This window comes from Rhinatrema bivittatum, chromosome 10 (assembly GCF_901001135.1).
Source record: "Rhinatrema bivittatum chromosome 10, aRhiBiv1.1, whole genome shotgun sequence".
Classification (NCBI taxonomy): domain Eukaryota; kingdom Metazoa; phylum Chordata; class Amphibia; order Gymnophiona; family Rhinatrematidae; genus Rhinatrema; species Rhinatrema bivittatum.
In genome coordinates, this window is record NC_042624.1 from 42587045 (window position 1) to 42614865 (window position 27821).

The following is a 27821-nucleotide window of genomic DNA, read 5'->3' on the forward strand; positions in this document are numbered from 1 at the left end:
TTGTGGATTGCAAGCTGGTTAAAAGACAGGAAACAGAGAGTAGGATTAAATGGTCAATTTTCTCAGTGGAAAAGGGTAAACAGTGGAGTGCCTCAGGGATCTGTACTTGGACCGGTGCTTTATAATATATTTATAAATGATCTGAAAAGGGATATGATGAGTGAGGTGATCACATTTATAGATGATACAAAATTATGTAGAGTAGTTAAATCTCAAGTGGATTGTGATACATTGCAGGAGGACCTTATGAAGAGCATCCAAATGGCAGACGAAATTTAACGTGGACAAGTGCAAAGTGAGGCATACAGGGAAAAATAACCCTTGCTGTAGTTACACGATGTTAGGTTCCATATTAGGAACTACCACCCAGGAAAAACATCTAGGCATCACAGTGGATAATACATTGAAATCGTTGGCTCAGTGTGCTGCAGCAGTCAAAAAAGCAAACAGAATGTTAGGAATTATTAGGAAGGGAATGGTAAATAAAACAGAGGATGTCATAATGCCTCTGTATCGCTCCATGGTGAGACCGCACATTGAATACTGTGTACAATTCTGGTCACTGCATCTCAAAAATGATATAGTTGCACTAGAGAAGGTACAGAGAAAGGGTGACAAAAATGATAAGGGGCACAGAACGGCTGCCCTATGAGGAAAGGCTAAAAATGTTAGGGTTGTTCAGTTTGGAGAAGAGTGGACTGTGGGAGGATATGATAAACGTCTACAAAATAATGAAAGGACATGAACAAGTTAATCTAAATCGGTTATTTACTCTCTCAGATAATAGAAGGACCAGGGGGCATTCTATGAAGTTAGCAAATAGCTCATTTAAAACAAATCGAAGAAAATACTTTTTCACTCAGCGCATAGTTAAGCGCTGGAATTCATTGCCAGAGGTTGTGGTTATGGAAGTTATTGTAACTGGGTTTAAAAAAGGTTTGGATAAGTTCCTAGAGGAAAAAATCCATAAACTGCTATTACGGTAATTAATAAGCAATAGTAGCTTGTGCTTTATCTAATGCTGGTACTTGCCAGGTCTTCTAACTTGGATTGGCCACTGTTGGAAGCAGGATGCTGGGCTTGATGGACCCTTGTTCTGACCCAGTATGGCATATCTTATGTTAGCAAGAGAGAACTTGCAGACAAACTCCAATGTGTAGAGCATGCACAGCCAAAGGGCCAGGCTGCTCCCTTTAACAGGGCACTGTGATCATGTGAGCGCTATGAATATTATTAATTTAAAGGTGAATTTTAAAAGTGTGCCAAGTGGATTTTAAAAGCCACCTGTGTACGGTGTACTTGCCATTATGCACACAAATGAAAAATTCTGAAAAAAGGGTGGGGCATGGCTTGGTCTGGGCAGAGCATGGGTGTTCCTGGATTTCACCTTGAAATCTGCGTGTAAATATGTATGCCTGGGTACCCTGCCATGTAACTTTACTTCTGCTATGGATGGAGTGTAAATAGTACAACAAAAAGATGTAGGCAGATCAGTGGGGTTTTAAAGGTAGGGGCTAAAAGGAGAGAAGGAGGCTATGAAACTAGGGAGATCTGGAAGTCCTTATCCCTTACCTGGGTGAACTGGGAATGAATTTGAAAAACTGGTAAAACATCTGTGCGCATTTCTATTAAAATCCCTCCACTTACACAGTAGAAGCAGCATTTTTGCATATAGGCGTGCGTCCACTTAAAATTGCACACATATGTGTGCGTTCAAACTATTTTATAACATGCATGCATGTTCTAAAAGAGCAGGGTCCCTGGTCACGGGCGATGAAGGCACGTACATGTGCACCTGTTTAAAAGTTAGTGTCCCTGTTCTACGGGTACGGGTTCACAGTCCAATGTTCTGTGCAGGTAAAAAAAAAAAAAGCGCGCTTTCTGGGGCAAACTACAGGTCCCTCATCAGCTGCCTGCAGTGATAAGCTTGAGTCTTATATCCGCGTCTCGAAGCCGTCCAGCCAGCGAACTCCTGCTGCTTGCATCAGAAATGACACAGCGCGTCAGCGCCAAGATGCTGTCATTTGTTTTCTTTCCACCTTAAGGCAGGGTTAGAATTCTACTCACCGTCACGTTTTAAACCTAGCAAGTGCGTCCTCGCCCTTTTCCCCGTGCAGTCCGACGAGCAGGCTCGACGGGTTTGGACGAGCGCGCGCGCCTCTTCACGCGATCCGCGGCCGTCACTACCTGCAGGGAAGCAGTGAGGTCACAGCCCCTCGCGCCGCTGTCGGGCCCGCCCAGGCTCGCGCTTGTCCTAAGCGGGTTCCTCGACTGCGCTCGAGCTCTTTGAGGAGCCTTCCTTCACTCCGGGACCGATATTTCAACCCGCCTGACGCTGGCTGCTCGAGGAACAGGAGGTAATTCCGGACGCGGCTGGTAGGTAGCGTTAGCAGAGCAGACACTGCAGTTCAAGCCAGAAACGTCTCACTTTTTCATTTGCGAAGGGGGCTCACCTCTGTGACTGGCAGGCAGCAAAGTCGCCCGGAGTACGTGAAAGTGAGGCTGCCTGGAGCTCTGGAAAGTCATACCAGAGCCTGCCATTGATCAAGGTGCACTGCGAACTAGTATCAATGTTGATTGTAAAAGGTACAAAGCGGGAGGAGAGGATTAAACAAGCCACGCTGTGAACGCGGCGCGTAAATAAATGTGGGCGCTAGATCCCACACTGATCAAGGTGTAGGACTAAATGGTTAGTTTTTTGAGTGCCCCAGGACCTGTTGCATTTAGCAAATTCATAAATAATCTGGAGAACAAGGTGGGGTAACAATTTTAAATTGGTTTATTAAAAACATTTATAAACCGCATTATAGCAAAACTTGCTCTAAGTGGTGTACAATAAGCAATCTGCTTATATAAACTCATTAAAACCAAACACATACCAAAACAAGATATAATTAAAATTAAAGCAACACCATCTTATTACAGAATTAAATTACAGTTATCACATTATAGCTCATTTGCACAGGCCTCCAGAAATAAAATTGCTTTCAGCATCAGAAATTAGGAGTTGAGTGGGCAATGCATTCCATAGTACAGGACCCAGCATGGAGAACACCTTTTACATGTTTCAACTAATTGTGGTTTTTAAGAGATGGCATTTTGTAACTTTTTAAATTTAAGTATCAGATGTTTGCAATCCTGAACCACTATAGAGAGTGATAATCACAGAGCCAAACTATCTTTGTAAATACAAACCACCCCCTGGCGTGCCTTCCCCCTAGCTTGTTGGTAGTTATGTGTAGCCTGGGGGCATAAAGAATTTAATAATCTAGTGTTAGCAGTATCAGATCCAATCAACTAGTAACTTAACCGCTGAGCGATCATTAACGCAAATAACATTAGTGTGGCGGCAGTTTTCAAGCCAAAACAGTGATGATAAGAATAGGTCGAATAACAGCCACTTAACTTGAATGACAGGAATAAGAGTCAGTGGTCATGGGTGACCCTAAAACCAAGTTAAAAGAGCAGTGGGAGAACGCCAGCCGAAACCCAGTGGCAAACCCAAAAAGCTCCCCAAAATAATTGTAATCGAGGTAGGAAAGGAAAGGGGCACGCCCTTCGCCAGCGGCGGCCCTTTTAAAAGTCTCGGGAGGGGGAGTCAGGGGCGGGGCTGGTGGATGCCGGCTGGGAAGGCAGCAAAGTCGCTGCAGACTGGCCCGGCGGCTGGAATAGTTCGTGCAGGCTGAGCTGAATGCCAGGTGACTTAAGCAGGATGAAATCCGCTTAGTCAGCCTGTCACCCCGCTGGTCACGGCCGAGTTAGGACTGGATTCTCAGACGCCAGTGAGAGAAGCTGCAAACTCCAGGACAGTCCCCCGCAGCGTATGCTGAGCTGAATTCCAGGTAACTTACAGGCCTATCCTGTAAAGTGCGGCCGCGTTTACCCTGCTCCTAAGCCGCTTCTAACTCACGTTCCGACCACGTTAGCCCTTCCTGCGATCCCGAATCCCCTTTAACCTACTCCTACCGCGTCCTAAATTCCCCGGGCAACCCCTTCCACCCGCGGCATGTATATTGCATGCAAACGAGCAAATTAGCTATTCCACTAGCGCCCCGACTATCGCTACCTTTCCCTGCTGTTTTGTCGCGCGTTTAACCTGCAAACAACGGCTTGATACTGTAAAACCGCGGGAGAGCGGACGAACGCCCGCTCTCCCGGCGACCGGCCCTTTGCCGGTGCGAGCTATCCAGTATGCTCCAGTTTGTAAATTAGGCACGCGGTGCAAATGAGGAAAAGGAGGCGCTAGGGACACTAGCGTGTCCCTAGCGCCTCCTTTTGGCCTGGAGCGGCGGCTGTCAGCGGGTTTGACAGCCGACGCTCAATTTTGCCGGTGTTGGTTCTCGAGCCCGCTGACAGCCACGGGCTCGGAAACCGGACACCGGCAAAATTGAGCGTCCGGTTTTCGGCCCGACAGCCGCGGGCCAAATTCAAATTTATTTATTTATTTTTTTTTTACTTTTGGGGACCTCTGACTTAATATCGCTATGATATTAAGTCGGAGGGTGCACAGAAAAGCAGTTTTTACTGCTTTTCTGTGCACTTTCCTGGCGCTGGAAGAAATTAGCGCCGACCTTGGGTCGGCGCTAATTTCTTAGAGTAAAATGTGCGGCTTGGCTGCACATTTTACTTACTGTATCCCGCGCGCATACCTAATAGGGCCCTCAACATGCATTTGCATGTTGAGGGCCCTATTAGGTGCCGCGGGTGGGCCGTGTGTTTTCCTCCCCTTACTGAATAAGGGGTAAGCGAAAACACGCGTCCAGAGCAGGCTGACAGTGCGCTCCGACGGAGCACACTTTACTGTATCGACCTGTTACCGCCTACCCTGACCCAGGCGGTAGAGGCATGGGTAAGGGTAGGTGGCAAGCTTTCCCCCAGCTCCCGCTCACCTGCCCCGGCCCCGATCGTGGGTGCCGGTCTCCGTAGCAGCCCCAGTCCTCTCCCCTGCTCCCGAAGCAAAAAAAAAAAAAAAAGCGAAAAAAAAGTTGCAGCCCCCCTCCGATGTCCGGAGGGGGCTGCAAAGTTTTTTTCGCTTTTTTTTTTGGCTTCGGGAGGAGGGGAGAGGACTGGGGCTGCCACGGAGACCGCTTTCCCCGTGCAAGTAAGTTGTTTCGCCGCTTGTCTCTTCTCCCCCCTCCCGGAGGGCGGGAGGAGAAGAGACAAGCGGCGAAACTGAGCGGCAAAGCCCGAACCCGACCCGGCGAAGCCCGAACCCGACCCGACCCAGACCCCAAACCCGGACCTGACAAGCGACGAAACTGAGAGGCGAAACTAAAAAAAAAAAAAAAAGAAAAGCAATTTTTTTTTTTTTTCAAAATTGACAATTTTGGTTTTTTTCCAAAAGCGACTTACTTTTGGGATCTGTCAAGATCCCAAAAGTAAGTCGCTTTTGGACGCCAGCAAAATTTACTTTTTGCAGCCATCATCAGTAACACGACCTGGCTCCGTAGCTCCTCCCGACAAGATGGCCGCCTGCACGGGGAAAGCGCACAATTGGCCGCTGAAGACATGGCGTCACAACCCGTGACGCCAAACGTCATGATGATGATGATGATGGCTGCAAAAAGTAAGTTTTGCTGGCGTCCAAAAGCGACTTACTTTTGGGATCTTGACAGATCCCAAAAGTAAGTCGCTTTTGGAAAAAAACCAAAATTGTCAATTTTGAAAAAAAAAAAAAAATTGCTTTTCTTTTTTTTTTAGTTTCGCAGCTCAGTTTCGTCGCTTGTCGGGTCCGGGGTTGGGGGTCCGGGTCGGGTTCGGGCTTCGCCGGGTCCGGTTCGGGCTTTGCCGCTCAGTTTCGCTGCTGTCATCTTCTCCCCTCTCCCGGAGCAGGGCGCAAAAAGCAGCCTTGCTCCAGGAGGAGGGAGAACAGACTGACAGCGGTCAGGCCGGGTCCGGTTGGGGGTTGGGGGTCCGGGTCGGGTTCGGGCTGGGGGAAAGCTTCGCCGCTGTCAGTGTCTCTTCTCCCCTCCTCCCGGAGCAAGGCTGCTTTTCGCGCCCTGCTTCGGGAGGAGGTGAGGGGGACTGGCAGTCCCGACTTCTGGTATCTGTCATTTCCATTTGAAATGACAGATACCAGCGTGGCGTGAAGCCTTAGCCCCGCGCACCCAGGATCCTGTATAGGCGCTCTATCCAGTATCCTGGGTTGCGCGGGACTAAGGCTTTTCGGACGCGGCTTACATTTACATATAATTAGGCTTCAGCATCGAGCGGTAGGTGAGCTGCACTGTGCGGGCGGTAACCGCGGGTGCCGTAGGCACTAACGCAGCTCTTCCTACCGCTCGGTACTGGATAGGCCTGTTAAGCAGGATGAAGTGCAGTCTGCTTCAGTGCTGTAGGAGCGCACTTTACTGTCAGGGTGATCCAGTACCGAGCGGTAGGAAGAGCTGCGTTAGTGCCTACGGCACCCGCGGTTACCGCCCGCACAGTGCAGCTCACCTACCGCTCGATCCTGAAGCCTAATTATATGTAAATGTAAGCCACGTCCGAAAAGCCTTAGTCCCGCGCAACCCAGGATACTGGATAGAGCGCCTATACAGGATCCTGGGTGCGCGGGCCTAAGGCTTCACGCCACGCTGGTATCTGTCATTTCAAATGTCATTTGAAATGACAGATACCAGGAAGTCTGGTCCGATCGGATGCAAAAATAAGTTGCTTCGCCGCTGTCATCTCTCTCCTCTCCTCCCGAAGCAGGCCTTGCTCTGGGAGGTGGAGAGAGAGATGACAGTGGCGAAGCAACTTGCTTTCCCCCAGCCCGGACCCGACCCGGACCCCCAACCCGGACCCGACCTGACCGCTGTCAGTCTGTTCTCCCTCCTCCCGGAGCAAGGCTGCTTTCGCGCCCTGCTCCGGGAGGGGGGAGAAGAGGTGACAGCGGCGAAGCAAAAAAAAAAAAGGGGAGCAAATTTTGTTTTTTTTCAAAAGCGACTTACTTTTGGGATCTGTCAAGATCCCAAAAGTAAGTCGCTTTTGGACGCCGGCAAAACTTCTCTTTTTTGCAGCCATCAGCCATCAGCAGGAACACGATCTGGCTCCCGTAGCTCCTCCCAACAAGATGGCCGCCTGCACGGGGAAAGCGTACAATTGGCCGCTGAAGACGTGACGTCACGACATCACGTCTTGAGCGGCCAATTGCACGCTTTCCCCGTGCAGGCAGCCATCTTTGTCTTCATCGGGAGGAGCTACGATCGCATGTGTTCCTGATGATGGCTTCAGAAAAGTAAGTTGCTTCATCGTTGCTAGTGTCCCCCCTCCTCCCGGAGCAAGGCGGCTTTTCGCGCCCTGCTCAGAGAGGAGGGGGGACACTGAAAAGTCGCTTCGCCGCTGTCTTCGTCGTTGCTTCGCCGCTGTCAGTGTCCCCCCTCCTCTCGGAGCAAGGCGGCTTTTCGCGCCCTGCTCCGAGAGGAGGAGGGACACTGAAATGTCGCTTCGCCGCTTTCTTCGCCGTTGCTTCGCCGCTGTCAGTGTCCCCCCTCCTCCCGGAGCAAGGCGGCTTTTCGCGCCCTGCTCCGAGAGGAGGGGGGACACTGAAATGTCGCTTTGCCGTTGCAGTCTCCGTGGCAGCCCCAGTCCGGACATCGGAGGGGGGCTGCAACGTTTTTTACGCTTTTTTTTTTTTTTGGCTTCGGGAGCAGGGGAGAGGACTGGGGCTGCCACGGAGACCGGCACCCATGATCACGGCCGGGGCAGGCGAGCGGGGGCTGGGGGAAAGCTTTCCACCTACCCTTACCCATGCCTCTACCGCCTGGGTCAGGGTAGGCGGTAAGTTTCCAGGTTAAACGCGCGACAAAACGGCAGGAAAAGGTAGCGATAGTCGGGGCGCGGGTTACGGGATTGCAGGTGAATAGCTAATTCGCTCGTTTGCATGCAATATCACGCTAATTCGCTCGTTTGCATGCAATATACATGCCGCGGGCGGAAGGGGTTGCCCAGGGAATTTAGGACGCGGTAGGAGTAGGTTAAAGTGGATTCGGGATCGCAGGAAGGGCTAACGCGGCCGAAAACGAAGTTAAAAACGCCTTAGGAGCAGGGTAAACGCGGCCGCACTTTACAGGATAGGCCTGTGTATCGGCCGGTTAGTAAGGGTGTGTCCAACAGCTGTCAGCATAGGCCTAGTAGGTTCGTCTACTAGGCTGCGTCAACCATACCACAACCCAAGGGCTCACATCCATGACAGGATGAAGTTTGAAGATGATGCAAAATTGTTTTGAGTCATTAAAACAGTAGCAGAATGTGAAGAGTCTTGTGAGATTAGGAGACTGAGCTTCTAAATGGCAGATGCAATTTAATGTGAACAAGTGCAAAGTAATGCACATCGAGAAAAATAATCCCAACTACAGATATGTGATGCTGGGTTCTATGTTATGTTTCCTGCCCAGGAAAAGGACTTCAGAGTACTTGTGGACGATACCTTGAAATCTTCTGCTCAGTATGCAGCAACCGTCAAAAAGGCAAATAGAATATTAGGAATTATTTGGAAAGGAATAGAGAACAAAACTGAGAAAGTCATACTGCCCTTGTATAGATCAATGGTGCGATCGCACCTTGAATACTGTGTGCAGTTCTGGTCTCTTCATCTCAAAAAAAGACATAGCAGACAGAAAAGGTCAGAGAAGGGTGATGGAAATGATAAAGGTGATGGAAAAGCTCCCTTATGGAGAAAGGCTAAATAGATTAGGGTTCTTTAGCTTGGAGAAGAGACAACTAAAAGGAGATGGGATTGAAATTTATAAAAACATGAATGGAGTGGAATGGGTAATTAGGGAACGGTTATTTACCCTTTCGAGCAACACTCTCCATGAAATTACCAATAGGCATATTAAAAAAATCATAGAAAGTATTTGGTCACTTGGCGCACAATCAATCTATGGAATCTGTTGCCGGAGGACATGGTAAAGACAACTAATAGTGAGATTCAGAGGGAATGGCTAAATTATTCTTGCCTGATAATTTTCTTGAGTCCTGCTAAGACCAGTCCATTAGGCTAGGGCAGTGGTTCCCAACCTGTGGTCTGCCAGACTATAACATGTGTTCCGTGAGCTGTGGAGGAAGAAGAAGAAAATAAAAGCCTGTGCAAAGAGGGGACCCAGCAGGTCACTACCAGAACCTGTCATGGCGGCCACAAAAGAGGAGGCCTGAGAGGCTGCCGGTGCACCCCATCTCACTGGCGGCTGGTGTGGAGGAGTCCACGAGGCCACTGGCAGCCTGAGTAAGGAGCAGGCCATGGGACTCTCTCTCTCCCCCTGCTGACTCTAGGAAAAAGATAAGGAGAAGGTGTATGAACATACATGGGTGCGAGCATGTGTGTATGAGAGAGAGGAGGAAGTTTGTGAACCCTCCTTCCCGTACCTACTAATCCACAGCAATCTCGGGGTGACTGGAGATCAAAAGTTCCCAGGTATGGCGCATGGGAAAATTTTAAATGATTATTAGTTTTAATTATTGGCTGTTATTTGATGTCTGTTTTGAAATAATTGGTTTGGGACATTTAAAAATAATTTTGTTTTAAATTATTGGATGTCTGTTTTTAAATATTCTTTTTTTATTAGTATGGTTTAACTTATTGATTTTATATTTCTTGATTGTATTTGATGTTTTATGAGGAACAGCGATGTTCCTGTTTTTCTGTTGCAATGCATACAGAGTCTGGTTTCTTGTGATTTCCAGTTCCAGTTCGGTTTTTGTCTACACATTTGTATTTATACTTTATGGTCTCTTTATTTTGTATTTCGCAAGGGTCTGTCTGTGTTCTGCATGTCACTTAGGTGAGGCATTCTGCTAATATGTAGTTTCTCTAAAGGGATCTATAGCAACTTGACATGTTCTGTTTTCCTAATAGGAGGTGTAGTAGTGTTTTTAGAGCCTGGTGTAATATTTGCAGGGTTGCCTATTCATAGGTAAGGCTCTTACTGTTTTGAGTTGTATGTTACGGCATGGCAGTTTTTCTATAGGCTCTGAGTACAATTTTCTGCAGGATTTTGATTTGTAAAATGTTCTTGGTAGTAAAGAGAGTTAGGGTGACCACAGAACTTGAACATATTTTTCTATGGTGAATGGTAAGGGGAAATGTTCTCGTTTTTTCTCTGCACCTTTTGTTGGGGGAGTTTCTGTGAACACCAGGTATTATAAAACGCGAGATGCAGGTTTTAGAGTGGGATTTGTCCCACTCCGCTATAGAAGAATTTTTGATTGATACTCCTTGAATAATTTTAGTAGTAGTTTTACTTAGTGGTTGAAACTGGCCAGGGGTTTCTTTCTTACATAAGAGGCCACTGACATGCATACCCAGCATCTTGCGACAATGGTGCAAAATGTTTGTAGCAGTCCCTCTCGCTTTATGAGTAGGGGGCGTCCTGTCTCTCTGCATATATGGAATTTGGTACAGGCAGATGTGGAGAGAGCTATTGCACCCCTGTCAAGATCAAACTATTACTATGTTCAGGGGTGCAGGCTAGGAGGGAAATATGTGCCCCAAACCTCTCTCCACATCTTTCTTTTAGTGATACAGGGCTGTCTCAAACATCCTTCCTTCACCCTTCCCAATCAGTGTCTCATGCTTTTTGATCCAGAGTCCCAATCCAACCAATCCCTCTCCCTGCCTCCATCAGTCCATTCCCGCCTGGCAGACTCTCTCACCCTCCATCAATCCAGCCTTAGCAGTTTCTCTCTCTCTCTCTCCATCAGTCCATCCCCATCAGTCTTTCTCTCTCCCTCTCTCTCTACCAGTCCATCTCCACCTCTCTCTCTTTACTAGTCTATCTCCACCAGTCTGTCTCTCTCCCACCCTGCCAGTCACTCTCTATCCTCCTCCACCAGACCATTCCCCCCAGTTACTCCAGATCCAGCTCTGTGGGTACCTGTATTTACTACATAAGTTACTAACTATGAGTACATTCTTCAACATTTACTGCTGTGCTTTGCAATTATATGTATTCTGTTTATATCAGTAAGCATTATTTAATACATTTTATATATATTATGAATGTCTGGTTTGCATATAATTTTCTTTGCTATTACATTAATAATTTGTCTATATATGGCATATAACTACAGGTAAAAATGAAACATAAGTATGTGGGAGTCCGCTAAAGGTTTGGAATTCAAAAAGGGGTCCACACTCCCAAAAAAGATTGGGAACCCCCTGCTCTAGGGATTTCACCACTCCTCAGTTGCTGGAGCCAGAGAACATACCCCCTTGATGATGTCACTCTTGTCATAAAAGAGGGAGTTGTCATAGGAACCTCTGTCAAAATGACTGTAGAAGGGTCCTACTCTGCCCCTCATAAATTGTATTGCCATTATGTTTTACATATGTATCTATTTTGCCCCTCGTGGTCCACCTTCCCCCCCCCCCCCCAAAGGGAGGATAGAGAATGTACATAGCAGAAGAGAGAACAAAAGAAGTTCCCAAATTACTACCTCCGATTGCCCCTCTCTGGGTGTCAGGAATAATTTAGCCTTCCTTACTGCCTACTAGACCAATCCATTATGCTAGGGAGATATAAGAGCGACCCCCCCCCCCCCCCCATGCAGGATGGGAGGAAGACGGGACTGCTTTGAGGACCCCCAACCCGAAGGCTGCTTCCTCCTTCACCCGGAGTGCATGGCGAATGGGATAGATAGCTAATGGTGTCCCCAGAAGCACATAGAAATAAAATAGACCCTATCTGCAACCAGTTCTCCACAGATAGCTTTTACTTCTGAGATCCAGGACTCCCTCTGGGGGGGAAGCATAGCTTCAAGGCCCTTTTGTAGTTACCCAAGTTCACAGCCTTTTTCCTAGTCTCCATAAACAGCAGTGATAATCTCCACAGTCTACTGCAGCAATGATCACACCGAGAGGCAATGTGATTTCCAACTTCTTTACTGATAGTTGATTAAATTAACTGAAGATTCTTTACAACATTTAGATGTTAAAATTGAACAATAATGAAAAATAAATTAATAAATTTGTGACCTTACTCTTATAGTAAAGTCTCTGAATTTACGGAAGTCACTTCCTTAGCAATTGATCTTTCTCCTTTCAATTATTCAGATTGAAGAAGGCATAATCCTTTTTCCAAACATCCCAAATTTCTCGGTCCTTTCTTCACTGTAGAATGGTTAGAATATAGTCCCAAAGTACTAATCGGAACACAGCAAGTCCCAATTCTCATACCTCTCATGTAGTCTTCTTAAATAGCTTAAATCACTTTCTGAAAGCACCAGTGGGCACTCTCCTTGCAAGTGTAGCACACTTGAGTCAGTAGAAATTAAAAACAAACAAACAAAGACTTGCACAATACCTTCAACTCCTTCCCTCTGGTAATGGACAAGGATCCATTTTTCTTCTGAGGGATTATCCACTCATCAGGCTTTTCTAGGTAAAAGACTCTTCTTCTCCCAAATGATTTGAAAACTAATTCCCTGGTACCAAGGGCACTCTGTTCCAAAGGAACAAAAATAGACTCTGACTCAAAAAGGGGGGAAATCAAAACAAGAGACAGGAAGGGTGGAAAAAACTTGCTTAAATTCCCAAAATGAGAGGATATAGCCACTGAAGAAAAAAAACAAAAAGTGAAACTCTTCTGCATCAGGTCACTGACTGATCTTCCACCGGAGGGGAGATAGCGAGAGAGGAGCAGAAACTTCCCTGCCCCCCCCCCCCCCCTCCCAATCTAACCTTACATAGTGTGATGCAGTACGACCTGGCCCGGGGCGGAAACAGCTGAGACACAGCCGAGCAGAAGCTAGTGGTACCAAACTTAGCCACCGGAGGGCCTATTTCAGACCGTACGAAAGTGCCCGGGAGAGGGGCACCAGCCCGCTCCAGCCACCGGAGGGCCTATTTCAGACCGTACGAAAGTGCCCGGGAGAGGGGCACCAGCCCGCTCCAGCCACCGGAGGGCGCTGAGGAAGGTAGCAAAGACTACACTTCCCAGGTTCCCCGAACCAACACCTGACCCCTGGCTGGAGCCTGAGCAGGAACAGGTGGAGGAAATTGGGACTGATCCCTATGACTCAGCAGAATCTATGGAGGCTGAGGAAGAAGACGTGCCCCCGTGGTGGACCTGGCCACAAAAGCCCGGCTCCTCAGAGTCTCTGGAGGAGGAGATGGAGGTAAGCTGGGGAGAGGAAAGCTCCAGCTGTTCCTCTATGGAGGTGGAATAACCAGGAGGTTGGGGGATGGTAAATCCTGTATTGCTGTATGGATGTATGAGACAGGCGGGAAGGGAATTGTGTTTTAAATGCTGTGTACCCTGGGGCTTGTAAGGACAACCCCGCATTAATATAAGGCTGCAGCCGCTGAGCTACAGCATCACATTAAACTCCTTATTGATTAAGATCCTTTTTCTGTGTACTGCTTGGGAGTGCCAGGACTGGGCCTGGCACTCTGACTAGAGGCTGTGAGGAGTCCATAGCAGCGCTATGCCTGAGCTGTGCAAGGGGACAAGACGTGTCATAGGAGCGAAGCCAGAGGCCTGAAGCCCAGCAAAGCCCCACAGCATGCTGAGCGGAGGGACCTGATCGTGACAAAAGGCATCCCCCAAGTCCTCTGTGAAGGGGTACCAAGGCTCTCACAGCAAAGGTTTCCAAAAATGGATCAAAAAGAGCAAATATGCAAAATAGGTCAGACAAGACTGATTCCAAGAGGGGTACAAAAATCCTCTGAACTGAATTAGCCAAAATAAGTAACAGAAGGCAGGAACAGCTCGCCTTCTGAGAGATTAACCAAAAATCCAGCTATGAATCCGTACCCTAAGATGGTGTCGAGGGTTTAAATACTGCTTAGAGCACATCATCTGCAGCTCCTGCATAGGGGAATCAAAACCAAACTTCTCTTCTCTAAATCTCTCTGAAGTTCCTCAGTCATCTTTTCTGGAAGGAGACCAGAGGTTCCTTACATGAGATCCTCCAAAGAACACACATAGTTTGTTGAATTTCCTGAATGTGTTAGTAGTTATCAGGTAGTGCATCACTATCTGACCATCTAATAGGTGGAGGTCTCCTCTCAAACATTGGCAGCACCACTGTTTGGTTCACATGGAAAGAGGACTCTAGGGAGAAATGAGCATACCGATTTACAGGTGACTGCCTGCACAGATATCAGTGTTGTAAACTGTGAGGTTTGGGTGGACCCTTGGACACTGTGGCAGCTGACCACACCCACAGGGGTGGGAAGTCCCGTGAGGGGCCACAGGTCAGGCTTAGCTCAGGACACACAAACACAGAGTTTGATTTTTTATTAGACTGTGTAAGGAAACCACCAGAGGTGGCAGTAGTGAGCAGCTGGAATAGCCCGGCAGGGCTGGTATCCCTCAGGTGCTGGAACAGCGGTAGCAGTGCTGTAGTGAAAAGAACTGAGAGAATGAGTGCAGTGGAGGATATACAAGACCCCAGTATGGACATCCCCAGGGTAGGGAGAGCAGACCCTCTGAGCGAGTATCTGAACCCTGAGAGCTGGGAGGCTTGCAGATGATGTACTCACACAGCGGTTCCATGGAGATGGCACTGGGGCTGGAATGGAGGCAGGCCCTTGAGGAGCAAGTACCTGGTTCCAGGGAACAGCTCTGAGGTGAAGATGGGAGTACTCACTGATATTGAAGATTAGTGAATCCTTCCAGGCAGAAGAGAAGGTAGGAGTAGGCAGCAAGTTAGAGAACATGGGCCCTCAAGTACCGGTTTCCTGATGGCGACCTGGAAAGCAAGTGAGGTCCTCGAAGAGCGGGTACCCCGTTAACATTAGAGAGTCCAATAGAGATTGGAGACGCAGAGTAGCTGGGTACGGAGAGCAAATCCCATCCGTTGGATTCCCGTGGAATAACCCTTGCTATCTCAAAGGCTAGCAAACATTGTAGGCTTTAAATATGCGGGCATTATGACGTCATCACGGGAGGACGCCCCGGAGGATCGCGCCAAGTAGGAAATAAGAAGGGCTGCGCGGTGCACGCGCCCTATGGTAAAAGCAGAGCATGGTGGGAGGCAGTGCCCAAGCCGGTCCGGGGATGCTGGAGAGGATGGCAGGCAGACGCCGTGGTAGCCAGACGTCCATCTGCAGGATGAGGAAGAGCAAACAGAGAGGTAGGCGGAGTGAAGCAGTCGGAAAGGAATGGTTGCAACAATCACTAAGTAGGGCTCTCTACAAGATAGAGCCTGTAACTCAGAGATGTGCTTAGAAGAACAAATTGCTACCTGAAAGGTGGTCTTTATAGAAAGATCTTTAATGGAAACTTCCTTCAGGGGCCCGAAAGGGGGTCCAGTTAAGGCCCTTAAGACCAACTTGAGGTCTCATTGAGGAAAGATTGGCCTGAAAGACAGCCAAATTCTCTTTGTTCCCCAACATCTGAATGTCCTTAATACGCTCCCTGTAGCATAAGATGGTGCCACCTATACCTTCAGTGAATTGACAGCTAACCCTTTGTCTAGGCCCCTCTTTAAAGTCCAAGATCTGAGGAATCTCTGCTTTAAACAGAACAATTCACATATCCTGACACTGTGCCTTGAGTCTCCAGACTCTGCTATAGGTTATGTGATTGACGCTTTATGCACCCTAAGCATAGTGGCTACTACTACTTGCGATTATACTCTGCTTCAAAGCTGCTCTCTTTCAAGACAAGATGGAGCTGGATTTTCAATTGGAATTGGGCCCTGCCAGAGCAGCCAACATTCTCTGGGAAAACGTAAGTGAGCTTCAACTAGAAGCTTGATTAGGTCTGCATACCAAGGTGGTTTTGACCAATCCAGAGGTATCAATATTACTTTGGAGGGGTGCTTTTCCACTCTCTTTAACAATCTGCTTATTACTGGCCATGGTGGGAATACATATGGTAGCTTGTCCTTGGGCTAGGGGAGAATCAGGGCATCTGTCCCCCTAGATCCTCTCTCCTTGTGGCAACTGAAGAACCAGGCTATTTCAGTGTTAGCTTTTGTTACCATTAGATCCACTGCCAGGAACCCCCAGCATTTGACTAGCATGTGGAATGCCTCCTGGCCAAGATCCCACTCCCCTGGAGCCAGCCTGTTCCTGCTGAGAAAAACTAATTGAACATTTTTGCTCCCTACAATGTGCATAGTTTCCTTCTCCTCACCCGAATATTCTGCTCATTTCCTCTGCCAACCTGAGGCTGCGAGTCCCTCCTGTTTGTTTAAGTAGGCCCTGCCGTGATGCTGTCTGAAAATATTCTGACTACCTTCCCTCTTAACAGCTACTGGAAGGCCTGTAATACTAGACAGACAACCCTTAATTCCAGCCTGTTGATGATCAGAGTGGCTCTTCCATCGACCAGATTACATAGGCCACCTGGCCCTGACAGTGAGGCCCCCGTCCCTCCCAACATTTCAGGCTGGCATCCATGGTCAGCATGACTCAGTCTGAGGGATCCAAATTCACATTCTTGTTAAATTGCCTGGGATTGTCCATCAATCCAAACTCTGTGCTACCTCTTGTGAGATCTGTAGACAATGCTTGTAATCTCAGGAGGCTGGAGAACATTGGGCAAACAGCATCTATTGAATCGGGCATAGATGTGTGTTATGGGTTTAGATATCAATCACACAACAAACCCACACACAACAACTGGTGTATTCCAGTACACACCACTGTAAACAACCAAAGAATAAACCGTGTACTAGTTATAAATTTAGTATAGCACATATGACGCCAAACAGCTTATGTCAGACCCTCTATTCACGGGCAGACATTTTATATGTACAGCTCGTTTTTCATAGGGGTCACTATTACTTTAATCATGGTAATCCATAAACTCAATTTTTCAAAAAAAACAAAAAAACAAAAAAAATTAAAAAAACAAAAAATTGAGTTTATGGATTACCATGATTAAAGTAATAGTGACCCCTATGAAAAACGAGCTGTACATATAAAATGTCTGCCCGTGAATAGAGGGTCTGACATAAGCTGTTTGGCGTCATATGTGCTATACTAAATTTATAACTAGTACACGGTTTATTCTTTGGTTGTTATGGGTTTAGACCATGCACACGGGTGCTCTGACCTGGGGGGGCTAATCTCACTGAGGTTTACACTGCTACCTGAGGGGCTTGTCCCATATAAACACACAATTACTGGGATTATACCTGGGAGCTTGAACCCAGGAGCTAATTCTCAACACAGAGCCACACACAGACTTTGATTCAGTACATCACAGTTCCAAGTAAGAATGTTTATTTGAGCAATAGGAGAAAAGAACAAATAAAATCAGATCGTACAGAAGAAGTAATGGTAAATAACAATTTATACATATAGAAAGCTTACATGTTTCCAAAGGATCAGCCTGTGATCTCACAGCCAGCACTCTTTCCCCACCTCTCTCTCTGTCTCTCCTTATACACTACAAACGCTTGTGGAAAAAGCTAGGTTCCCTCCCTTTGAGTTCTTATCAAATTTCAGGCACAGCTGTGTGGCCTTCACTTTCTCTCTCAGGCTTTAGTATAAGTTAATTGCTAGCTTTCTCATCATAGACTTAGTGGAATAACTAAAACAGACTCTTGCCTGCTTGTAAACATTTCACAGTGTAAAACAGTAAACAGGAGTTCACTCGGAGGTTGGCCTGTGACCTTCAAACTAGTCTGTATCTGGGTGAAAACTCTGAATCCACACGGCCTATCCCCTATATACATCCTCAGCAAAAGCAACAAAAAATGACTCCAACAATGTGCTCTTGCCCACAGAACTATCTCTAAGGTTGCTGTCATAAGCCCCAGTAACTGCAACTATTTTATTTATTTAAAATTACTTGTATTCTGCACCCTCCAAAGTTCAGGGCAGATAACACAAAAATAATCCCATGTCCTCAGAGGGTTTAAGGAACAAAACTATCTCACTTGTTCCATCAGCTTGGAGGGCAGGGATATCTGACCTGTTCCTGTATCAAACAGTGATCCTAAGCATTCCAGGGTTTGTGAGGGCTCCAAATTGTTCTTTGTGTAGTTTACCACCCAACCCATTCTTTCCAAAAGCTGGCTCACTGAGACTGAGGCCTGTGCAGTGTTTTTCTCTGGTAAACCAATTGTCTAAGTTTTTATCAGAATTCCCTGCTTGTGCAGGGCTGCTGGTACTATTGTCCTGACCTTGTTGAAGGTCCTTGGCACTGTTCCAAATCCCGAGGAGGGCCTGAAACTGAAAGTGATGGCCCAAAACACAAAAATGAAGGAACCTTTAAAAATTAGGCCACTTGGGAAAATTGGAGGTAAGTTTTTTGCCAGATCCAGGGAAGTCAGGAATTCTCCTTGCCTTACAGCTGCCATGACCGATAGAGTTTCAATTCTGAAACTGGGTGCCTTCAAGCATCTGTTCGCCCCTTTTAACTAACACAGAATGAAAAATGCCATCTTTCTTCAGCACTACAAAATAAATCAAATATGCTTCTGGGGCTGGACCAGAGCTATAGTTACTAAGGCCCATAATCACTGGAGGGTCGCCTTGACCATTTCCTTTTTGACTTATGACTTGCAGAGAGAAATCATAAATACTCTTGGGATTGAGGAAATGCACTGTGGTGCATACCCCCTTGAAATGATTTTCAAGGCCCACTGATCTGATGAGATCTGGGCCCACTCTGCATAAAACCTTGCTAGCCATCTGCCCTCTGGTACAATTTGTGGAGGAGCCTCCTGAATATTAGGGAAGATTTACCTGCTGCAATTGCAGGAGGATCTGTTCTTGGTCTTATTAGCCCCCTTGAAATGGCTGGGCCTCACCTCTTACCCCTTGAGCTGCCCCTGATTCTGCCATTTTGGTTTTACGCTGATACCTAAAGTGTTGGCGCCAGCTCTCATGTGGCTGACTGGCCTATGGGATCCTTTGGGGCTTTGATTTTCCTCCAACTCTTTTTTTGCCAACTTTTCTAGTTGTGCTCCAAATAGTAGACCCCCCCCCCCCCCCTTAAAGAAAGGCTTTGATTCTGCCACCCAACTGCATAACCATAGGAGCCTTCTGGTCTCTACACCAGAGACTATCTTGAGGATAGTTTGATTAAGTCATATGAAGTATTTGCAGAAAGGCAACTGCTGACTTCAGGCGCACAGTCACCTAGCTTTGGAGAAGTTGTTGAATCCAGCAACTGCCCGTTCAACATAGCCCCCACAAATTGATGCCTGTATCGCCATGGTCCCTGTGGCAAAAGCCTCTTGAGTACCAACTATATCTTCCTGACCTGCTGATCCTTTAGGGATGTACCGCCCTCCACAGGAATGATAGTGTTGCATGCTATCGCCGAGACCAAAGCATCCACCTTCAGGATCCTCAGCAAGCTTCCCATTCTTCAGCAGGCAAGGTATATATCTTCAGCATCGTGCAGTGGAAAAGACTTTGAATGCTATCTCCCTCCCACAAGAAGGGGAGGGAGATAGCATTCAGGATGGGCTCTGACTGCCACAGTATAATAGGCCAGGCAGATAGTGCTGCTATGGTGGGGGTGGGGGTGGAGGTGACTAATGCTATGGGGCTGGAGGTGCCTCTCAGCAGGAGAGGCACCTCCAGCCCCATAGCATTAGTCACTCCCCCCCCCCCCCCCCCCCCAATAAGCTGCCACTGTCTGCCGACTTCTGTGGCTCCAAAATGCTGCCTCCAGATGTTGTGAGCAATTTCCAGGCTTTTCCTTCTCCCCTTGCAATGTCCCTGGTACTCACCTGGCTGGGGATCCTCCTTGCAGGCCCCAACATAAGCCTGCCGGTGCTCCACAGCAGGTGACTGTCTCAATTCCTGTTGGTGTTTCCTCGCTCTATTTACAAATTTTACTGCCTCATTCAGGGACAACCAAAGAAGCAGAAGAAAAGGAGTCAAATGGAGAAGACAAGGGGGAGGGGAGACTTTTATTTCTCCCCAAGTCATATTTATTGAAAAAAAAAAATCACCACCATACTCACCAAACAACAAAACATTACATATTTTTCTTTTGTTCCTTCCCTATGCAGTTCTCAAATTTCCTTTTTTTTTTTTTTAATTGATAGCCTAGGCCTCTAGATTCCTCCATTCCCAAAGGAATTGACCCACAGTCCCAAAGGAACAGGGTCAATGCCGAGGAGCCTCAACCAAGAGGAGATCACCTAGGAGGCAGCTGCACTGGGGAAGTTACCCCGAGGGGTAGTTGCCCAGGAGCTTTAGGCCAGGGTGGGACTACACCCTGACTTTGGAAGCTTCATCTCTCTCGTTTTTTGCACAACCACTCACACTTGTCTGCAGCTGTCTAAGAGACTGAGCCACATTCAAGACCTATGACCACTCCCCTTTCTATGACAAGGAGTAATATCATCAAAGAGCCATGCCTCTGTTTCCGACAGCCGAGGTGCGGGGAAAATCCCTAGCGTAATGGCAAGTTCCAGAATGAAACATCTATAAACAATTACTAGTCAGGCAGACTTGTGAAAGCTAGCACTTATTCCTGGGAATCTGATAGCAGAACTAAATCAATTGTTGGGGATCTGCCAGGTTCTTGCGACCTGGATCAGCCACTGTCGGGGAGAAGGATGCTGGGCTTGCTGGACCATAATCTGAACCAACATACACTTGTGTTCTTAGTAGAAAGAAAACAGAATCCAGTAGCAAGAAATGGAAGAAGAATGCTAAGAGTAATTAACCTGCCATGTCCTGCTCTGGTCCTCTTTTATTAACAAACCTCCATGGCCCTGGGCTTGCACTAGCGTGGTCTGCTGCTGTTTTAGAAGTTTCAGTCTTGATTTGAGGGATTTTATTATTTACTTTTTTTTAATTTAGCTGATTTATTTATTTAGGGCCTGTACAGAGGCCCTAGTCGGTGAACATAAAAACATACCTAAGAAAAATGAACACAAAGTACAAACTGACAGCAACAAGGTCACATTATCAAAAAAAAATCAGACAAAAAGCCTGCCAGGGCATTTAAATCAAACCTGTTCCGATATTAGGGCCTCTCACGAGAAGACAAGTTTAAATAAGAATATTTTTAGCAAGCCCTTGAATGTTTTTCCATAGTCTGACTGCCGTAGATTTATCTCCAATGTCCACCCGCACTGACCGAGTCTTTAGTTCAACGCTTTGTGTCTACTTTTATTTGTTGATTTCTTTCCTTTAAAGTCCTTTTTTTTTTTTTTTTAAGGATGTTGTCTGTAACAGATAGTGCAGATGCAAGTGTGTCAGTTACCACAGCCTGCAATACAATAGGCCTCCGTGAGATATCCTGTTAAGCCGCATTAACCCCATTCTGAAGGGGGGGTGGTCATTCATTAGGTTGTATTGGAAAAATTCTACTAAATGTAACATTTGAAGTAAGACACCCTGTTTATTTTATTTGTACCTTCATCTTTGACTTACAGGGGAGAGGGGCTGCTGAAAACTTCTTTTAGGCATGCCTCATCAGTGCCTGAGTCTGTGGCTGTCGGTGCCTCTTTGTCCTCTTGCCTGCCTTTATTGGGATGAGGGCGTGGGTCCTCTCCCTGGACAAATTTCAGCCAAGTTCATACAGGATGAGGGTCCCCAACATGAGAGCAGCATACAACATAAAAATTACAATCAAAATAAATTTGAAAAAACACAAACGCACATAGTAAAATAGATCCGCACCCCCTCGCTGTTCCCGTGTTTGAACTAAGAATTGGAGGAGTCTGAGATGATGCCTGGAGCAAAGAACAAGGCTTTTGTTTGTCTCTGCTGTGGAGGAGATGATGCCCAAGCAGCAGATTCTTTCTTGTGCTCGCTCTCTCCTTCCTGCAGTGGGATCAGAATTGGAAAATATAGGACATGTCTAGGCACAGAAGAAAGCTTCTTGCTGCACTCCCAGGGTTCTCGTCAACTCTGAGACCTGTTAGTTTTAAAGCATCAATGTCTGAGGTTCCAAGGCATGTAATGACAGTAACTTTCTCATACATGGGGGGGTGGGGGAAATCACATTTGACCATCACAGGTAATCCATGTGCCACTTCTTTTAAGGGATTTCTCAAGAACATAAGACTTGTCATACTTGGTCAGAGCAAAGGTCTGCCAAGCAGGTCACAAGTACCTGGCAGGATCCCAAGGAGTGGATGGATTCCAAGCTACTTATTGTAACTGCTCACAGGGTGGTCTGCTGTTGTAACTCCCTCTGGTGGTTCCTTGCTGCACTATCCCAATGTCTCCTGATGTCTGACTATGATTTTAAAGAAAGGTGAGTCCACACGCACTCGGGTTGTAAGCAAAATTGGTCCCAAAAACAAAGTGCCGACTGACAGGTTCTGCCTGCCGCCCTCCCCGAGTCTGGCCCTCCCCAGGACCAAAGCTTCTTCATGCTCGTGCTCTCCAACTGTGCCTATCTTGGTGCCATAGCCCACACCAGAAAGGCTTTTAAACTCGGGCCCTAACACAGTGCTCAGTCCTAGCCCAACAGTCCCTCCAAAACAAAGTTCAGTTCCATCCCCATTGCTTGTGCTGGCCAAGCCCTTTTGAGTGCAGGTCCCTGAAGTTCGGCCTGCTTTTAGGGGTCTAATCCAGTCACAGTCCCAGCATTGCACTTCCCCAGTTCAGATGGCTTTCCAGAGCTGAGTCATTGCCTCCTCTCCTTCAGTAGGAAAGTTCAAAAGCTGAAGAGAACACCTTCCTATTCCACCCCAAACAATCCATCAGGACTTACTGCTGTCCTTAGGTATGAGTTGCTTCCTCCTCTTGCCACTCCCACCAGTCTTGTCTGTGTGGCTGCTTTCCTTTAATCAGCACCTGGTTACTGGCCTGCCTTACTCCCTTCAGCCCCTTTGCCCTCTGGGAATTGTAGCCCTCCCCTCCCCCAGCTGAGCTTCAAGAATAAGCAGTAGATGTCTGCAACTGTACCTTTAATAATTAACGGACTTTTTCTCCAGGAACTTGTCCAAACCTTTGTTTAATATTGTTATGAATTTCACAACAAAATACACCCAGACAAGAACATTGGCATGTGAACAACAGAAGGGAGACTCATAAGTGAGGATCTCCAAGTTACCCCCCCAACCTCCCCCAAATTTCAGTCCTGGGTGCAAGATAATAAAGCATCAACAACACCGAAGGCAAGCTGGTGGAACTTTCACAACTGCTCTCGCAAAAAAAAAAAAAAGCCAAATGATCCTACCCCCACCCCCCCTTAGGGCCTTAGTGAACACCAAAGGGCATAGAAGTCATAGAAACATAGGGAAGCGGAAGAATTAATAGGCAGAGGGCATAGAAAGGTTGTTTAGTATGGAGCTGCAAGCTCTATGAGGCAAGGATTGGATATAAACATCCCAAATAAGCAGAAATGGTCGGGATTTATGGGATATATCAATCCGCTCTGCAAGTTTCTCATTAAGATGAAGGTAGATCTGGTTTTTCCAGTATATCACGTTTGGGGGATCTACCCCACTCAGTAATAAAGAATGGTTTTCTTTGCTATTAATAACATTTTTCGAAGCCGCAATCTTTTGTCTTTGCCCCGAGCGACCCCACACGGTTGGTCAAAAAGAAGCACATGAATTTGCAGGGGGAGCTGAATTCCAGTGACTCAGGAGATGTAAACAATTGCCTCTTTCCAAAAAGCTTGAATTTTCACACAGCCCCAAAATTTATGACCCAGAGTACCGAGGAGTTGGGTGCACTTCTCACAGATGGGTGAGGCAGTAAGCCTGAGGTGGGAAGCCCGCACCTGGGAATAGTAATAACGCATAAGAAATTTATACTGAATTTCCCGGAGATCTTGGCCACAGACAAATCGTTGAAATATGCATAAAGCATACTGAGAGGCATTCGTGTCTAAGGGAAGTTCGTTTTGCCACTGCGCCAACAAGCCTGCAAAATTTTAAATTTAGGATTCAAACTCAGCAGGCGTTTATAATAATATGATATAGAGTGAGGGAATGGGTCCTCTATATCCAATATATCTGATAAGAGTGCTCTGTTATCACTGTTCCAGTCCAGGTTTTGGAGGGACCAAACATAACTCTGGACTTGCAGATAGGCAAACATATGCGTCTCGGGCACGCTAAATTCCTCTCGTATACTGGAAAAAGGTTTAACATCGCCCTCCGACGAGAGCAGTTGTCTGACCCACTTCAACCCCTGGAGAATATGCTCTTGGTAAGCCCTGGTATGAAATCAGGGTTCCCAAGCAGAGGAAGAAATTGGGAGACTGCACTACTGAGATGAAGAGCTGTACAAAAATATCTCCACGGTCGAAGTACAGGAAAGTTCAATTAACCAACCTTCAATAATTTAGGGGCCACTTGAGGAGAAGCATGTAAGAAATAGTGGAGACTAAGACCCAGTGAGAGATGTGTTTGTTCAAACCGGATGTCTCCAGCAATCAGTCAGCAGCATGGTGGAGGCTGCACCCTATACTATATGCTTTTAAAGCCGCAAGACCCAAACCACCCTCCTCCCTTTTACGTCAGACCGTCAACCAGGCAAGCTGGGGTCATTTTATTTTGCTAGAGGAAATGATGTAGGAGACTAAGCACGCCAGATCATAATTGATGAAAAAAAAAAAAAAAAAGGTAAGGTTTGAAATAGAGCCATTTAGGCAGGAGAATCATTTGAATAAGACTGACCCGGCCGAAAAGAGAAAGCAGGAGATCCTGCCACATGGCTAGCAGGTGCTGAGTGGCTTGGAGCAAGCGACAAAAATTGAGTTTCCCAAGATGGGCCAAATCGGTAGTAATTCTAATGCCCAAATAAGAGAATGAGTCTGATACCCATTTCGTAGGAAAACCCCAACCCAGTCTCTATGCATGGCTGGGTCCACAGGCAAGGCCTCACATTTCGGCAAGGCCTCACATTTCGGCAAGATTCAATCTAAAACCGACCACATGCCCATATTCTAAGAGAAGAGCTGTAGGGATCTCTGCAGATCTGAGACATGTAGCAGAATATCATCAGCGAAAACAGAGAGTTAAAAAAGGGTCAGCCGGTTGTCCAATGGGGATCCCCCTAATAGCTTGGTTCATCCGAAGCCGACATAAAAAAGGCTCCAGAGCTAAAATGAATAACATTGGTGATAGGGGGCAGCCCTGGCACCTGTCTCTCCCCAGCAAAAATTCACTGGACCTGTAGCCATTAACCTGCACAAAAGCCCGGGGTTCTTGGTAGAGCAGATGCAACGTTTAACAAAGAAAAAACCCAGAAATGCGAAAAGCTTCCAGCACGTGAAACAAAATTCCATTCTAAGCGATCAAATGCTTTTTCCACGTCTAAGCTTAACACCACTCCCTGACTTCTCTTTTTTTAACTATGGATTATGGATACCAATAATTTCCAGATATTGGTGACTGTATTCTAACCAGGGACCAAGCCAATTTGTTCTTTCCACACAAGCTCCGGGAGAAACTTCCCCAAGTGATTAGCCATGATTTTGGCCAATAGATTGGTGTCAAATTTGATAAGGGAGATGTGAGATCTTGGCTTCCTTTAGGTAGAACAGTAATCATAGCTGTATTAGACGATAACGGGAATCACTAGGAATCAATGAGAGTATGAAACATTTCAGCTAAGGTGACCACTGCTTCTTGAGCTAGCAATTTATAAAATTCAGCAGAGAGACCGTCAGGTCCCGGGGTTTTAAGGAGAGGTGCAGCAGTGACCTCCTGCAGTATTTCCTGGAGCTGTATGGGACTATTAAGGCTTTGCAACTGCGAGTCTGAGAGACGTAGCTGGCCCACTGTTTCCAAATACCATTGGATATTGCCCTCAGAGCCCAAGGCCACAGTGTATAATTGCTGGTAGAAATCTTGAAAAATGACAAATCGAGGGGCCAGAGTTCACTAATTGACCTGCAGGATTATGTAGGGCAGTTATTAAAGGCACCCCCTTTTCGCACCGAACCAAATTAGCCAAAATCCACCCCACCTTATTCCCATATTTGAAAAAACGACCCTTGTAATATATCAGACCTTTCTTAACACGCTGGTGTAATAGGGTATTTAAAGTGGTCTGAAGGTCAAAAAATTGCCACGAGGCGGACGTTTAACTGCAAAAAACTGCTTTTCAAGAGCAAGAATTTCCAAAGTTAAAGATCTGTTTCTGTTACACTCTGGTGGTTTAGTGTGCCCTTGGGCCTCAGACCGAGCCCAGACCTTCAAGGCCGGGCCAAGGGTTGACGGTCTGGCCCTCTGCCAGGCCTGCAAGCTCCCAAGGCCAACACCCAAGGATGTTGGAAGTTGAATGGTCCTCCGACCATTCCAAGCCCTTTCAGACCTGCAGCGAGGAACAGCATGGAGCAGCAGGCCTGGCCTGAGGTTGAGGGCTGACAGGCCTTGACACGTAGACAGGACTATGGTCGATGCGGCAGCATATCAGACAAAACACTTAGTTGATGTGACGGCATCACTGACGAAGACACTTGGCACGACAACAGCTGGGAGGAAGGACCTTTGCACTGTCTCTCAGGGTGCCCTTCTCAGGCCACCCGCGGGACTGCGTCGCGGACCACCCTGTCCCACTGCGCACCCTACACAGCCCTTGGAGGCTGGTCACGGACCATGAGGAGAGCGGGACAAGCGCGGGGAAGATCCAGGCAAAGAGGAACTCCAATGACGAAGCCGGTGTCATCCGAAGCTCCCTCTATGGCTGGCGGGAACAGAGGCTCCGGAGCACAAGGACAATCCCACCTGCAGGCCACCTCATTCTCGGGCACACATCATCCGAGAGAACAGGCCTACAGGATCAGAAGGCTCAGGAGCACCAGACGAAGACGCAGGGAAAAGAACATCCTGGCAGGCAGGCACATCAGGATGAGGAAGATCGTGATGAGACATCAAACATGGACCTGGACCTCAGGCAAAACACCAAGACATGAAGACGTGGTAGAAGGCAGACGAGACGAGGAGCTCCACGAAGAACAGAAGACCTTACAAGACGCAGGCAGGCAGGAGCCTCCAGAGGGGATGATACTCCGATGCAAGGCAACGACAGACTGAGAAGACAGCCCTCTTATAGGGCTCAAGCAGGAAGTCCACTTACAGGTGGGGCCAGCACACTTCCTGTGCCTGGCCCTTTAAATCAGGCAGAGAGGCGCGCGCCGGCACCTAAGAAGCAAGCAGCAGGGAGCTGTGCAGGACTGCGGACAGCAGCCTGCACCAATGTAAAGACGCTGAGAAGGCAGGGCTGGCCTGCACGCAGGCCCTGATGTCGGCAGCAGCTCCAGCCGCCGGACCAGCCTGGGGATGCGGCCTTAGCACCACGAAGATGGAAATGACATCGGGGGCAGTCCCGGCCCCGCGGGGAGGGGCAAAAAGGCCGCGGCTCTGACCGCGGCGAAGATGAAGATCCGGGGCAGCCTCCGGGCTGCGTGGGGCAGGCAAGACCACGGCTCCAGCCGCACAGAAGGCCCAACAATGGCGTCCTGCCGCGTCGGGTGAAGAAGGCCGGCATGGTGAGTGAGTCTGCTCGCGGGGAAACCCGCGGGCAGCAGTTCATAACAGTACCCCCTCCTCAAACCTCCTATCAACAGTTCGAGGATAAGGGTATCCGTCCATACCAGATGGAGGTATTCGAGGGTCCAAAAAATGGAAGCTGGTAATCCGGGGACAGCTTGAAAGAGAACATGCAACGGGAAACCACAAAAACAAGAGACATGACAAGAGACCAAGAGCAGACGAGACCGAGCGAACACGGGACTGCGCGAGCGGCGACCGAGCGACAATACAAAAAACACAAAAGAGGGAGCGGAGAGCAAGGGAGCTCAAAGAGCAAGAGCAGAAAGCGAAGGAGCGAGGGAAGGGAAACGAGGGAACGGAACGCGGGAAGGAGGACAGGGAACACACAAGTGGAAAACAAAACAAACGATAAACAAAGAACAAGGCAAACGAAGAACAAGACACGACAAGCAACAAACAAGACCCAGACAAGAAGCACCACGAAACACCAAGAAGACCTGGGA

At 47.5% G+C, this 27821-nt stretch overlaps 1 protein-coding gene across 4 annotated transcripts in view; it reads left to right on the top strand.

The window, feature by feature from the left end:
* The first annotated feature begins 2063 nt into the window (after positions 1–2063).
* The window catches only part of LOC115100071 (putative ferric-chelate reductase 1), a 114362-nt gene continuing 88604 nt past the window's right edge, over positions 2064–27821 (top strand). The window contains exon 1 of one of the 4 annotated variants that reach the window (XM_029618244.1): positions 2064–2376. The gene's annotated coding sequence lies outside the window, so the exon portion shown is untranslated. Of the gene's footprint in view, positions 2377–3619; positions 3843–27821 lie in introns of those variants that run through there. The other 3 variants (XM_029618245.1, XM_029618247.1, XM_029618246.1) reach the window with 3 other exon arrangements.